General features: G+C 40.2%; 15 non-coding genes and 3 pseudogenes across 15 annotated transcripts; all 18 read right to left on the bottom strand.

Moving 5' to 3' along the window:
- Window positions 1–4368: 4368 nt before the first annotated feature.
- On the bottom strand, window positions 4369–4487 carry LOC139146414 (5S ribosomal RNA). Its single transcript, XR_011555165.1, has one exon. It is a non-coding gene; the product is annotated as a 5S ribosomal RNA (ribosomal RNA).
- Window positions 4488–4866: 379 nt separating this feature from the next.
- Window positions 4867–4973, bottom strand: LOC139146885 (5S ribosomal RNA; annotated as a pseudogene).
- A 379-nt stretch (window positions 4974–5352) lies between these two features.
- On the bottom strand, window positions 5353–5459 carry LOC139146884 (5S ribosomal RNA; annotated as a pseudogene).
- Window positions 5460–5838: 379 nt separating this feature from the next.
- Window positions 5839–5957, bottom strand: LOC139146413 (5S ribosomal RNA). Its single transcript, XR_011555164.1, has one exon. It is a non-coding gene; the product is annotated as a 5S ribosomal RNA (ribosomal RNA).
- Window positions 5958–6333: 376 nt separating this feature from the next.
- Window positions 6334–6452, bottom strand: LOC139146410 (5S ribosomal RNA). Its single transcript, XR_011555162.1, has one exon. It is a non-coding gene; the product is annotated as a 5S ribosomal RNA (ribosomal RNA).
- Window positions 6453–6831: 379 nt separating this feature from the next.
- LOC139146409 (5S ribosomal RNA) lies at window positions 6832–6950 on the bottom strand. Its single transcript, XR_011555161.1, has one exon. It is a non-coding gene; the product is annotated as a 5S ribosomal RNA (ribosomal RNA).
- Window positions 6951–7331: 381 nt separating this feature from the next.
- On the bottom strand, window positions 7332–7450 carry LOC139146408 (5S ribosomal RNA). The gene has a single exon (XR_011555160.1). It is a non-coding gene; the product is annotated as a 5S ribosomal RNA (ribosomal RNA).
- A 378-nt stretch (window positions 7451–7828) lies between these two features.
- Window positions 7829–7947, bottom strand: LOC139146407 (5S ribosomal RNA). Its single transcript, XR_011555159.1, has one exon. It is a non-coding gene; the product is annotated as a 5S ribosomal RNA (ribosomal RNA).
- A 379-nt stretch (window positions 7948–8326) lies between these two features.
- On the bottom strand, window positions 8327–8445 carry LOC139146406 (5S ribosomal RNA). The gene has a single exon (XR_011555158.1). It is a non-coding gene; the product is annotated as a 5S ribosomal RNA (ribosomal RNA).
- A 379-nt stretch (window positions 8446–8824) lies between these two features.
- On the bottom strand, window positions 8825–8943 carry LOC139146405 (5S ribosomal RNA). The gene has a single exon (XR_011555157.1). It is a non-coding gene; the product is annotated as a 5S ribosomal RNA (ribosomal RNA).
- A 379-nt stretch (window positions 8944–9322) lies between these two features.
- Window positions 9323–9441, bottom strand: LOC139146811 (5S ribosomal RNA). Its single transcript, XR_011555539.1, has one exon. It is a non-coding gene; the product is annotated as a 5S ribosomal RNA (ribosomal RNA).
- A 378-nt stretch (window positions 9442–9819) lies between these two features.
- LOC139146784 (5S ribosomal RNA) lies at window positions 9820–9937 on the bottom strand. The gene has a single exon (XR_011555513.1). It is a non-coding gene; the product is annotated as a 5S ribosomal RNA (ribosomal RNA).
- Window positions 9938–10314: 377 nt separating this feature from the next.
- Window positions 10315–10433, bottom strand: LOC139146404 (5S ribosomal RNA). Its single transcript, XR_011555156.1, has one exon. It is a non-coding gene; the product is annotated as a 5S ribosomal RNA (ribosomal RNA).
- Window positions 10434–10811: 378 nt separating this feature from the next.
- LOC139146403 (5S ribosomal RNA) lies at window positions 10812–10930 on the bottom strand. The gene has a single exon (XR_011555155.1). It is a non-coding gene; the product is annotated as a 5S ribosomal RNA (ribosomal RNA).
- A 379-nt stretch (window positions 10931–11309) lies between these two features.
- On the bottom strand, window positions 11310–11416 carry LOC139146882 (5S ribosomal RNA; annotated as a pseudogene).
- Window positions 11417–11794: 378 nt separating this feature from the next.
- LOC139146873 (5S ribosomal RNA) lies at window positions 11795–11911 on the bottom strand. The gene has a single exon (XR_011555597.1). It is a non-coding gene; the product is annotated as a 5S ribosomal RNA (ribosomal RNA).
- Window positions 11912–12291: 380 nt separating this feature from the next.
- Window positions 12292–12410, bottom strand: LOC139146402 (5S ribosomal RNA). Its single transcript, XR_011555154.1, has one exon. It is a non-coding gene; the product is annotated as a 5S ribosomal RNA (ribosomal RNA).
- Window positions 12411–12788: 378 nt separating this feature from the next.
- Window positions 12789–12907, bottom strand: LOC139146401 (5S ribosomal RNA). The gene has a single exon (XR_011555153.1). It is a non-coding gene; the product is annotated as a 5S ribosomal RNA (ribosomal RNA).
- Between the last annotated feature and the right edge of the window lie 193 nt (window positions 12908–13100).

Genomic DNA, 13100 nt, shown 5'->3' with positions numbered 1-13100 from the left:
CAGTTGTCAGTAGAGCAGGCTTCAAATTATGATTCTGTGAAGGAATTAATTCTCAAGGGCTATGAGTTGGTGCCTGAAGCTTACCGTCAGAAATTTAGGGATTGTGAGAAGGTGAAGGATCAAACTTATGTTGAATTTGCTCGAACAAAAGAACAACTGTTTGATCGTTGGTGTTCTTCTGAAAAGGTTAGTCAGAATTATGACAAATTACGACAACTTGTTTTGATTGAGGAATTTAAAAGGTGCATCCGGAGTGACATCAAGACGTTTATCAATGAACAAAAGGCAGATACATTGGAGGTTGCTGCACGTTTGGCCGATGATTATTCGTTGACCCACAAATCTTCATTTCTCAGCAAACCATCCCAGTCCTTTTCATACAGAAACAATGCAGGTAAATTTAACTCGTCCTTTTCATCCAAGAATTTTTCAAAGGAGAGTAGAAAATCAAATGACAACAGTTCACAGAGTTCAAGTAACACTTCCACATCATCAAATCCCAAGTCTCAATCTCCTTCTGACAAACAGTTCGGTACACTTTCTTGTAATTATTGTAAGAAAGACGGCCATTTAATGTCAGAGTGTTTCAAATTGAAAAGAAAACGTGAAGGTCAAAGTGGTCAAAGTGGATCTAAGCCAACCGGCTTTATTTCTTCATCAACTCAATTAGAGTCTAATAATGTGTGCAACACATTTTCTGAGGTTAAACCCCTCTTATCCCCAATTAATGAGGTCAAGGTCAATTCTTCTCAAGATAGCATTATGGGTATTTTCGAACCATTTATTCATGATGGTTTTATATCACTTTCTAGTGATTTTTCTTCTGCTACCCCTGTCAAAATTTTAAGAGATACCGGGGCTTCCCAGTCTCTTTTGTTGGCAGATACCCTGCCGTTTTCTGAAAAGTCATTTTCAGGTTCTAAAGTTCTTATTAAGGGGGTAGATTGTAATGACTACATTCCTGTTCCTCTCCATAATGTCTATTTGTCTTCGGACTTTGTTTCTGGACCTGTGGCTTTAGGTATTAGGCCTTTTTTGCCTTTTGAAGGGATTCACCTTCTTCTTGGAAACGACCTTGCTGGGGACAAGGTCATTACTAATCCACTTGTGACTGATAATCCTAGTTTAGATCAGGATCCAGAGCCAATTGAACAAGAGATACCCGATTTATTTCCTTCATGTGCCATTACTCGAGCCATGTCAAAGAAAACTTCTGAGAATCAAAATACTCTCAAAATAATGTCACAGATGTTGACTTAAATGACACCTTTCTCAGTCAGGTGTTTGACACGGATCATTCCGTTATCCCTCGTGGATTTGAAACTTCCAGTAAAACTTCTGCTGACCAAAGTCAGACATTTTCTAGATCAAATCTCATTGCAGAACAACACAAAGACCCAGATATTTTGTCTTTGTTTGACAGGGTAGATGATGAAGGTAAAACTTCGGATAGCTCTGTTTCCTATTATACACAATCTGGTATTCTCATGCGTAAATGGAGACCTCCAGATGTTTTGGTTGATGACGATTGGGCTATAAAACATCAAATTGTGGTTCCAAAGCCCTATCGTGCTGAAATATTGTGCCTGCCCATGAAACGCCCTGGGCTGGTCATTTGGGAGTAAGGAAAACTTATCACAAAATTCTCAGTCACTTTTATTGGCCTAATCTCAGGCAGGATGTAGCACATTTCTGTAAAACTTGTCACACATGTCAAATGGTAGGAAAGCCAAATCAGACCATTCCAAAGGCCCCTTTACAGCCAATTCCTGCATTTCAAGAACCATTTAGTAGGATACTAATAGACTGTGTTGGGCCCCTACCAAAAACAAGATCAGGAAATGAGTATATGTTGACATTATGTGTACATCAACTCGGTTCCCAGAAGCCATACCACTGAGAAACATAAAGACAAAGACTATAGTGAGAGCTTTAGTCAAATTTTTCACTTTATTTGGCCTCCCTAAATGTGTCCAGTCCGATCAAGGCTCCAACTTTATGTCTGGAATTTTTCAACAAGTAATGGATCAGCTAGGCATTAAACAGTATAGGTCATCCGCCTATCATCCAGAAAGTCAGGGTGCTCTTGAGCGATTTCATCAAACTTTGAAAAATATGATTAGGACCTACTGTTTTGACACAGAGAAGCAGTGGGATGAAGGAATTCATTTTCTGCTCTTTGCTGTTAGAGAGTCAATTCAAGAGTCTCTTGGTTTTAGCCCATTTGAGCTTGTATTTGGACATACAGTCCGTGGCCCACTCAAGCTTTTTAAAGAGAAATTCCTATCAGACGATAATGATTGTCTGAATATTTTACAATATGTCTCAGATTTTCGTACAAAACTCTCTAAAGCATGTGAATTAGCCAGAGAAAATCTTGAGTCATCTCAGCAGTCAATGAAAATCAAATACGATAAAAGCACCTCAAAAAGGAAGTTTGAACCAGGTCAAAAGTTCTTGTTCTACTTCCAATTCCTGGCAAACCACTCCATGCTCGTTACTTTGGGCCATACCTAATTGATAAAAAATTGAGCGATTTAAATTACATCATAATAACACCTGACAGGCGAAAACAAAAACAGCTATGTCACATAAATATGCTTAAGCCATATTTGGATAGGGATAATCCTACTATAACTCAGCCTGTCAGTGCAGTCAGTTCAAACCATTATGAAGATAGTGATACTGAAACTGACTTGAGTGAAAATACTCTAAACTCAAAGCTGGGCTCGGTCAAGCTTCAGAACTCAGAAATCCTGGAGAAGCTGGAGTCTACAAAGTTGGCACACCTCCAGCCAGAACAACAACAACAGGTGAAAGAACTGCTCCACGAATATAAACACCTATTTCAAGATATTCCAACGAGGACAAACATCATCTACCACCACGAAGATGTCTGCGACAGTAATCCAGTGGAACAACATCCAGACAGACTGAATCCTGCGAAAGCGGAATATCTCCAGGAGGAAGCCAAGTATTTGCCGAACAATGACTTTATCGAACTCAGTAAAAATAACCAGACTTTGCCGTGCATACTTTATGCCAAATTCAGTGCCATTTCAAGTTTCCAACAACAAATTGCAAGAAGATAGTCATGGGACATCCTGTTTGCTACTTTTCACACAAATTTAACAAATCCCAGAGAAACTACTCTACAATTGAAAAAGAGTGTTTATCTTTGATATTAGCTTTACAGCATTTTGAAGTTTATGTTACTTCTTCAAATCAGCCAATAGTGGTTTATATTGATCACAACCCTCTTGTTTTTCTGCAGAAATTTAAAGGCAAAAATCAGAGATTGCTAAGATGGAGTTTAATGTTACAGGAGTTTAATCTTGATATTAGACATATCAAAGGCAGAGACAATTTAATTGCAGACTGTCTTTCTCGTATTTAGAGTTTATTGTTGTTCACTTTCAAGAAGTTTTACTTTAGAAAAAAAAAAAAATTCGAGTACTTAAATCTTTTAAAAGATAACATTTCCAAAAGAAAGATTTTTCTTTGAAAATTTTCTTTTTTTTTGAAGAGGGGGTGTGTTATGTAGGTCATTTCCCCCACACTCATCATGACCTGAGTTCAATTAGTCTAGAACATTCCCAAGGTCACTGCCCTTGATGACCTCACAACCTTGAATTCAATTAGTCATGTTTGGAATGTTCTGGAAAGTTGATTAGTTGTGTAAGGGAGATAATTTTAGAACAGTAATTAGCATGTCAATAAAAGTTCTAGATTGTTCTTATATGCCTTTATAAAAGGGACGTGCTCAGCTTCCAGTCAGACTTTTGGGATCGTGTCTCTTGTGTGTTACTAAACTCCAGCAGTAGTCATTCTCAAGACTTTTCAAGACCTTCACTGTCAACGCTGGATTTATACTGTGGTCTTTGTGCAGCTTCAAGCCTGCAAGCCAAAGGACTGTTCATTCATCCAACTGACTGTTACAACTCTGAGACTGGAGCTTTGCCGTCCCAGCTGAGATAAGTAGTCTGTACACTTTTAAAGCTTGTACTCTGTCCCTAACTTAGCAATTAGTTTTGTTTTCGTAATAGATTTTGTTTAAACGGAAACTGCTGAGTTCACCCTTTTGTTCGTTTTCTCTGCACGTACAATTTCTGCCACACCTCTTGTTGACCGTCATATGGCACCTCCTGTACATAATAAATCCAACGCTTTGGATATTATGATTGAATACGGTTGGAAGTATAAAAAATAAAATTGGTATGGTCGTAGAAATGGACCAAATATGACTATTTTGTCGTGCAACTCTGGCAATACATTTTCTCAAGTAAAATTTCAATATTTGAGCGACACACGCGGACTCAAAACTCAGTTTGGAGACTTATTTAAGTCAGAAAAAAATAAAATGAATGAAGCCTACAACACGTGGTATTCCCAGGCGGTCACCCATCCAAGTACTAACCACGCCCAACGTAGCTTAACTTCGGTGATCGGACGAGAACCGGTGTGTTCTACGTGGTATGGTCGTAGGCGATCGTACAAGTTATTTTAGCCCATCTGAAATGAAGCCACCACCGCGTCAAGAAGCGACTCGGCCCTCAGACTTGACGAAAGAGTGATAGAGTTTTCATATTGTTTTCATTCATTTCTGCCACACTCTTGTTGGACCTTCATATGGCACCTACCTGTACATAATAAATCCAACGCTTTGGATATTATGGGATTGAATACATGTTGGAAGTATAAAAAATAAAATTGGTATGGTCGTAGAAATGGACCAAATATGACTATTTTGTCGTGCAACTCTGGCAATACATTTTCTCAAGTAAAATTTCAATATTTGAGCGACACACGCGGACTCAAAACTCAGTTTGGAGACTTATTTAAGTCAGAAAAAAATAAAATGAATGAAGCCTACAACACGTGGTATTCCCATCCAAGTACTAACCACGCCCAACGTAGCTTAACTTCGGTGATCGGACGAGAACCGGTGTGTTCTACGTGGTATGGTCGTAGGCGATCGTACAAGTTATTTTAGCCCATCTGAAATGAAGCCACCACCGCGTCAAGAAGCGACTCGGCCCTCAGACTTGACGAAAGAGTGATAGAGTTTTCATATTTGTTTTCATTCATTTCTGCCACACTCTTGTTGGACCTTCATATGGCACCTACCTGTACATAATAAATCCAACGCTTTGGATATTATGGGATTGAATACATGTTGGAAGTATAAAAAATAAAATTGGTATGGTCGTAGAATGGACCAAATATGACTATTTTGTCGTGCAACTCTGGCAATACATTTTCTCAAGTAAAATTTCAATATTTGAGCGACACACGCGGACTCAAAACTCAGTTTGGAGACTTATTTAAGTCAGAAAAAAATAAAATGAATGAAGCCTACAACACGTGGTATTCCCATCCAAGTACTAACCACGCCCAACGTAGCTTAACTTCGGTGATCGGACGAGAACCGGTGTGTTCTACGTGGTATGGTCGTAGGCGATCGTACAAGTTATTTTAGCCCATCTGAAATGAAGCCACCACCGCGTCAAGAAGCGACTCGGCCCTCAGACTTGACGAAAGAGTGATAGAGTTTTCATATTGTTTTCATTCATTTCTGCCACACTCTTGTTGGACCTTCATATGGCACCTACCTGTACATAATAAATCCAACGCTTTGGATATTATGGGATTGAATACATGTTGGAAGTATAAAAAATAAAATTGGTATGGTCGTAGAAATGGACCAAATATGACTATTTTGTCGTGCAACTCTGGCAATACATTTTCTCAAGTAAAATTTCAATATTTGAGCGACACACGCGGACTCAAAACTCAGTTTGGAGACTTATTTAAGTCAGAAAAAAATAAAATGAATGAAGCCTACAACACGTGGTATTCCCAGGCGGTCACCCATCCAAGTACTAACCACGCCCAACGTAGCTTAACTTCGGTGATCGGACGAGAACCGGTGTGTTCTACGTGGTATGGTCGTAGGCGATCGTACAAGTTATTTTAGCCCATCTGAAATGAAGCCACCACCGCGTCAAGAAGCGACTCGGCCCTCAGACTTGACGAAAGAGTGATAGAGTTTTCATATTGTTTTCATTCATTTCTGCCACACTCTTGTTGGACCTTCATATGGCACCTACCTGTACATAATAAATCCAACGCTTTGGATATTATGGGATTGAATACATGTTGGAAGTATAAAAAATAAAATTGGTATGGTCGTAGAAATGGACCAAATATGACTATTTTGTCGTGCAACTCTGGCAATACATTTCTCAAGTAAAATTTCAATATTTGAGCGACACACGCGGACTCAAAACTCAGTTTGGAGACTTATTTAAGTCAGAAAAAATAAATGAATGAAGCCTACAACACGTGGTATTCCCAGGCGGTCACCCATCCAAGTACTAACCACGCCCAACGTAGCTTAACTTCGGTGATCGGACGAGAACCGGTGTGTTCTACGTGGTATGGTCGTAGGCGATCGTACAAGTTATTTTAGCCCATCTGAAATGAAGCCACCACCGCGTCAAGAAGCGACTCGGCCCTCAGACTTGACGAAAGAGTGATAGAGTTTTCATATTGTTTTCATTCATTTCTGCCACACTCTTGTTGGACCTTCATATGGCACCTACCTGTACATAATAAATCCAACGCTTTGGATATTATGGGATTGAATACATGTTGGAAGTATAAAAAATAAAATTGGTATGGTCGTAGAAATGGACCAAATATGACTATTTTGTCGTGCAACTCTGGCAATACATTTTCTCAAGTAAAATTTCAATATTTGAGCGACACACGCGGACTCAAAACTCAGTTTGGAGACTTATTTAAGTCAGAAAAAAATAAAATGAATGAAGCCTACAACACGTGGTATTCCCAGGCGGTCACCCATCCAAGTACTAACCACGCCCAACGTAGCTTAACTTCGGTGATCGGACGAGAACCGGTGTGTTCTACGTGGTATGGTCGTAGGCGATCGTACAAGTTATTTTAGCCCATCTGAAATGAAGCCACCACCGCGTCAAGAAGCGACTCGGCCCTCAGACTTGACGAAAGAGTGATAGAGTTTTCATATTGTTTTCATTCATTTCTTCTGCCACACTCTTGTTGGACCTTCATATGGCACCTACCTGTACATAATAAATCCAACGCTTTGGATATTATGGGATTGAATACATGTTGGAAGTATAAAAAATAAAATTGGTATGGTCGTAGAAATGGACCAAATATGACTATTTTGTCGTGCAACTCTGGCAATACATTTTCTCAAGTAAAATTTCAATATTTGAGCGACACACGCGGACTCAAAACTCAGTTTGGAGACTTATTTAAGTCAGAAAAAAATAAATGAATGAAGCCTACAACACGTGGTATTCCCAGGCGGTCACCCATCCAAGTACTAACCACGCCCAACGTAGCTTAACTTCGGTGATCGGACGAGAACCGGTGTGTTCTACGTGGTATGGTCGTAGGCGATCGTACAAGTTATTTTAGCCCATCTGAAATGAAGCCACCACCGCGTCAAGAAGCGACTCGGCCCTCAGACTTGACGAAAGAGTGATAGAGTTTTCATATTGTTTTCATTCATTTCTGCCACACTCTTGTTGGACCTTCATATGGCACCTACCTGTACATAATAAATCCAACGCTTTGGATATTATGGGATTGAATACATGTTGGAAGTATAAAAAATAAAATTGGTATGGTCGTAGAAATGGACCAAATATGACTATTTGTCGTGCAACTCTGGCAATACATTTTCTCAAGTAAAATTTCAATATTTGAGCGACACACGCGGACTCAAAACTCAGTTTGGAGACTTATTTAAGTCAGAAAAAAATAAAATGAATGAAGCCTACAACACGTGGTATTCCCAGGCGGTCACCCATCCAAGTACTAACCACGCCCAACGTAGCTTAACTTCGGTGATCGGACGAGAACCGGTGTGTTCTACGTGGTATGGTCGTAGGCGATCGTACAAGTTATTTTAGCCCATCTGAAATGAAGCCACCACCGCGTCAAGAAGCGACTCGGCCCTCAGACTTGACGAAAGAGTGATAGAGTTTTCATATTGTTTTCATTCATTTCTGCCACACTCTTGTTGGACCTTCATATGGCACCTACCTGTACATAATAAATCCAACGCTTTGGATATTATGGGATTGAATACATGTTGGAAGTATAAAAAATAAAATTGGTATGGTCGTAGAAATGGACCAAATATGACTATTTTGTCGTGCAACTCTGGCAATACATTTTCTCAAGTAAAATTTCAATATTTGAGCGACACACGCGGACTCAAAACTCAGTTTGGAGACTTATTTAAGTCAGAAAAAAATAAAATGAATGAAGCCTACAACACGTGGTATTCCCAGGCGGTCACCCATCCAAGTACTAACCACGCCCAACGTAGCTTAACTTCGGTGATCGGACGAGAACCGGTGTGTTCTACGTGGTATGGTCGTAGGCGATCGTACAAGTTATTTTAGCCCATCTGAAATGAAGCCACCACCGCGTCAAGAAGCGACTCGGCCCTCAGACTTGACGAAAGAGTGATAGAGTTTTCATATTGTTTTCATTCATTTCTGCCACACTCTTGTTGGACCTTCATATGGCACCTACCTGTACATAATAAATCCAACGCTTTGGATATTATGGGATTGAATACATGTTGGAAGTATAAAAAATAAAATTGGTATGGTCGTAGAAATGGACCAAATATGACTATTTTGTCGTGCAACTCTGGCAATACATTTTCTCAAGTAAAATTTCAATATTTGAGCGACACACGCGGACTCAAAACTCAGTTTGGAGACTTATTTAAGTCAGAAAAAAATAAAATGAATGAAGCCTACAACACGTGGTATTCCCAGGCGGTCACCCATCCAAGTACTAACCACGCCCAACGTAGCTTAACTTCGGTGATCGGACGAGAACCGGTGTGTTCTACGTGGTATGGTCGTAGGCGATCGTACAAGTTATTTTAGCCCATCTGAAATGAAGCCACCACCGCGTCAAGAAGCGACTCGGCCCTCAGACTTGACGAAAGAGTGATAGAGTTTTCATATTGTTTTCATTCATTTCTGCCACACTCTTGTTGGACCTTCATATGGCACCTACCTGTACATAATAAATCCAACGCTTTGGATATTATGGGATTGAATACATGTTGGAAGTATAAAAAATAAAATTGGTATGGTCGTAGAAATGGACCAAATATGACTATTTTGTCGTGCAACTCTGGCAATACATTTTCTCAAGTAAAATTTCAATATTTGAGCGACACACGCGGACTCAAAACTCAGTTTGGAGACTTATTTAAGTCAGAAAAAAATAAAATGAATGAAGCCTACAACACGTGGTATTCCCAGGCGGTCACCCATCCAAGTACTAACCACGCCAACGTAGCTTAACTTCGGTGATCGGACGAGAACCGGTGTGTTTCTACGTGGTATGGTCGTAGGCGATCGTACAAGTTATTTTAGCCCATCTGAAATGAAGCCACCACCGCGTCAAGAAGCGACTCGGCCCTCAGACTTGACGAAAGAGTGATAGAGTTTTCATATTGTTTTCATTCATTTCTGCCACACTCTTGTTGGACCTTCATATGGCACCTACCTGTACATAATAAATCCAACGCTTTGGATATTATGGGATTGAATACATGTTGGAAGTATAAAAATAAAATTGGTATGGTCGTAGAAATGGACCAAATATGACTATTTTGTCGTGCAACTCTGGCAATACATTTTCTCAAGTAAAATTTCAATATTTGAGCGACACACGCGGACTCAAAACTCAGTTTGGAGACTTATTTAAGTCAGAAAAAAATAAAATGAATGAAGCCTACAACACGTGGTATTCCCAGGCGGTCACCCATCCAAGTACTAACCACGCCCAACGTAGCTTAACTTCGGTGATCGGACGAGAACCGGTGTGTTCTACTGGTATGGTCGTAGGCGATCGTACAAGTTATTTTAGCCCATCTGAAATGAAGCCACCACCGCGTCAAGAAGCGACTCGGCCCTCAGACTTGACGAAAGAGTGATAGAGTTTTCATATTGTTTTCATTCATTTCTGCCACACTCTTGTTGGACCTTCATATGGCACCTACCTGTACATAATAAATCCAACGCTTTGGATATTATGGATTGAATACATGTTGGAAGTATAAAAAATAAAATTGGTATGGTCGTAGAAATGGACCAAATATGACTATTTTGTCGTGCAACTCTGGCAATACATTTTCTCAAGTAAAATTTCAATATTTGAGCGACACACGCGGACTCAAAACTCAGTTTGGAGACTTATTTAAGTCAGAAAAAATAAAATGAATGAAGCCTACAACACGTGGTATTCCCAGGCGGTCACCCATCCAAGTACTAACCACGCCCAACGTAGCTTAACTTCGGTGATCGGACGAGAACCGGTGTGTTCTACGTGGTATGGTCGTAGGCGATCGTACAAGTTATTTTAGCCCATCTGAAATGAAGCCACCACCGCGTCAAGAAGCGACTCGGCCCTCAGACTTGACGAAAGAGTGATAGAGTTTTCATATTGTTTTCATTCATTTCTGCCACACTCTTGTTGGACCTTCATATGGCACCTACCTGTACATAATAAATCCAACGCTTTGGATATTATGGGATTGAATACATGTTGGAAGTATAAAAATAAAATTGGTATGGTCGTAGAAATGGACCAAATATGACTATTTTGTCGTGCAACTCTGGCAATACATTTTCTCAAGTAAAATTTCAATATTTGAGCGACACACGCGGACTCAAAACTCAGTTTGGAGACTTATTTAAGTCAGAAAAAAATAAAATGAATGAAGCCTACAACACGTGGTATTCCCAGGCGGTCACCCATCCAAGTACTAACCACGCCCAACGTAGCTTAACTTCGGTGATCGGACGAGAACCGGTGTGTTCTACGTGGTATGGTCGTAGGCGATCGTACAAGTTATTTTAGCCCATCTGAAATGAAGCCACCACCGCGTCAAGAAGCGACTCGGCCCTCAGACTTGACGAAAGAGTGATAGAGTTTTCATATTGTTTTCATTCATTTCTGCCACACTCTTGTTGGACCTTCATATGGCACCTACCTGTACATAATAAATCCAACGCTTTGGATATTATGGGATTGAATACATGTTGGAAGTATAAAAAATAAAATTGGTATGGTCGTAGAAATGGACCAAATATGACTATTTTGTCGTGCAACTCTGGCAATACATTTTCTCAAGTAAAATTTCAATATTTGAGCGACACACGCGGACTCAAAACTCAGTTTGGAGACTTATTTAAGTCAGAAAAAAATAAAATGAATGAAGCCTACAACACGTGGTATTCCCATCCAAGTACTAACCACGCCCAACGTAGCTTAACTTCGGTGATCGGACGAGAACCGGTGTGTTCTACGTGGTATGGTCGTAGGCGATCGTACAAGTTATTTTAGCCCATCTGAAATGAAGCCACCACCGCGTCAAGAAGCGACTCGGCCCTCAGACTTGACGAAAGAGTGATAGAGTTTTCATATTGTTTTCATTCATTTCTGCCACACTCTTGTTGGACCTTCATATGGCACCTACCTGTACATAATAAATCCAACGCTTTGGATATTATGGGATTGAATACATGTTGGAAGTATAAAAAATAAAATTGGTATGGTCGTAGAAATGGACCAAATATGACTATTTTGTCGTGCAACTCTGGCAATACATTTTCTCAAGTAAAATTTCAATATTTGAGCGACACACGCGGACTCAAAACTCAGTTTGGAGACTTATTTAAGTCAGAAAAAATAAAATGAATGAAGCCTACAACACGTGGTATTCCCAGGCGGTCACCCATCCAAGTACTAACCACGCCAACGTAGCTTAACTTCGTGATCGGACGAGAACCGGTGTGTTCTACGTGGTATGGTCGTAGGCGATCGTACAAGTTATTTTAGCCCATCTGAAATGAAGCCACCACCGCGTCAAGAAGCGACTCGGCCCTCAGACTTGACGAAAGAGTGATAGAGTTTTCATATTGTTTCATTCATTTCTGCCACACTCTTGTTGGACCTTCATATGGCACCTACCTGTACATAATAAATCCAACGCTTTGGATATTATGGGATTGAATACATGTTGGAAGTATAAAAAATAAAATTGGTATGGTCGTAGAAATGGACCAAATATGACTATTTTGTCGTGCAACTCTGGCAATACATTTTCTCAAAAGTAAAATTTCAATATTTGAGCGACACACGCGGACTCAAAACTCAGTTTGGAGACTTATTTAAGTCAGAAAAAAATAAAATGAATGAAGCCTACAACACGTGGTATTCCCAGGCGGTCACCCATCCAAGTACTAACCACGCCCAACGTAGCTTAACTTCGGTGATCGGACGAGAACCGGTGTGTTCTACGTGGTATGGTCGTAGGCGATCGTACAAGTTATTTTAGCCCATCTGAAATGAAGCCACCACCGCGTCAAGAAGCGACTCGGCCCTCAGACTTGACGAAAGAGTGATAGAGTTTTCATATTGTTTTCATTCATTTCTGCCACACTCTTGTTGGACCTTCATATGGCACCTACCTGTACATAATAAATCCAACGCTTTGGATATTATGGGATTGAATACATGTTGGAAGTATAAAAAATAAAATTGGTATGGTCGTAGAAATGGACCAAATATGACTATTTTGTCGTGCAACTCTGGCAATACATTTTCTCAAGTAAAATTTCAATATTTGAGCGACACACGCGGACTCAAAACTCAGTTTGGAGACTTATTTAAGTCAGAAAAAATAAAATGAATGAAGCCTACAACACGTGGTATTCCCAGGCGGTCACCCATCCAAGTACTAACCACGCCCAACGTAGCTTAACTTCGGTGATCGGACGAGAACCGGTGTGTTCTACGTGGTATGGTCGTAGGCGATCGTACAAGTTATTTTAGCCCATCTGAAATGAAGCCACCACCGCGTCAAGAAGCGACTCGGCCCTCAGACTTGACGAAAGAGTGATAGAGTTTTCATATTGTTTTCATTCATTTCTGCCACACTCTTGTTGGACCTTCATATGGCACCTACCTGTACATAATAAATCCAACGCTTTGGATATTATGGGATT

The sequence above is a fragment of the Ptychodera flava genome, chromosome 12 (genome assembly GCF_041260155.1).
Source record: "Ptychodera flava strain L36383 chromosome 12, AS_Pfla_20210202, whole genome shotgun sequence".
Classification (NCBI taxonomy): domain Eukaryota; kingdom Metazoa; phylum Hemichordata; class Enteropneusta; family Ptychoderidae; genus Ptychodera; species Ptychodera flava.
The sequence above is the reverse complement of the archived record's forward strand: the minus strand, read 5'-3'. Positions and strand labels throughout refer to the sequence as shown.